The 1,137-nt window shown below is 38.1% G+C and overlaps 1 pseudogene; it reads right to left on the minus strand.

Moving 5' to 3' along the window:
* Positions 1-507: 507 nt before the first annotated feature.
* LOC116912787 lies at positions 508-823 on the minus strand (annotated as a pseudogene).
* Between the last annotated feature and the right edge of the window lie 314 nt (positions 824-1,137).

Raw genomic sequence — 1,137 nt, forward strand, 5'->3', positions numbered from 1 at the left:
ATTGTCTGTAAAAGGCCTGTGAACACAAAGTGAAACATAGGTGAATCTTCTTATTTCTGGGACAGTGATAGAATTTTCCCAGTGTTTAAACATATTCATACACCCAAATATATATATATAGATAGATAGATAGATAGATAGATAGATAGATAGATAGATAGATAGATATAGATATAGATATATAGATATATATAGATATATAGATATATAGATATAACCATTCAATAGGTTTGAGACGACACTCCCATATGTATGGAAAGTAAAACATTACTAATTAAGTCCAATCTTATCTTGAGAAAGGGCGAGCAGTGATGGCATGTATACAACTGGAAGTGTTACTTTTAAAAAGATTGTATCCACTTTACAACAAGTCAGTTTTACTTACATCAGGGCTGTCCAGTGAAAACATTGTTAGCTATTCATGATCTGAATTTGGTGTATGAATTAAATTATGGTATACATTAAAAGTCACGAGACATTTCTTTTGTAATAAATAAGGCAGTGGAATTACTCATTAGTAGCCTTTTTAAGATAATCTATTAGGGCTGCCCTTTCTCCCTTCTTCTTAATTCCAGTGAAGATCTTTTTTGTTCCAAGTGTGTACTTTTTGGGATCCTCCAAATCCTCCATCAGGGCATCCTCTCCCCAGGTGATGCCTTGGTTCTTCTTGGCATTTGTGTAAGCGAATCCAGCAGCCTGGTCTGTCTTCCTCCCAAATAGAGCTTGGAGGTTTGGTCCAGTCTCATACTTGCCTCTTTCTACCAGTGTGACACTGGGCACGCTTCTGAACAAAAATCTTCTTGCCTTTTTCAACATCACCCATTTTAAATTCACTGTAGTCTGGTCAACACCACCAAATGCTCACACTCTCAGACGTCCCGCTCTCTAGCCCAAGGACATGCCAGCCTGTGCCTATGTACTGATGTCCTAATTGTGCGCTTATACCAAGTTATCTATAGAGTTCTACAGTGGAGGATCCTCGGCAATGCTTCTGTCCCTCCCCCTAAACATGGTTATACCTAGAGGCCATATCAGTACAGAACACTTACAGTACATGACTGCTCTGTAGTATATGCTATAGTTTCCCCCACTTTACAAAGTGCAGAATGTTAATAGAATTTGCTCTGAAACTGTTCA

This window comes from Rattus rattus, chromosome 11 (assembly GCF_011064425.1).
Source record: "Rattus rattus isolate New Zealand chromosome 11, Rrattus_CSIRO_v1, whole genome shotgun sequence".
NCBI classification, from domain to species: domain Eukaryota; kingdom Metazoa; phylum Chordata; class Mammalia; order Rodentia; family Muridae; genus Rattus; species Rattus rattus.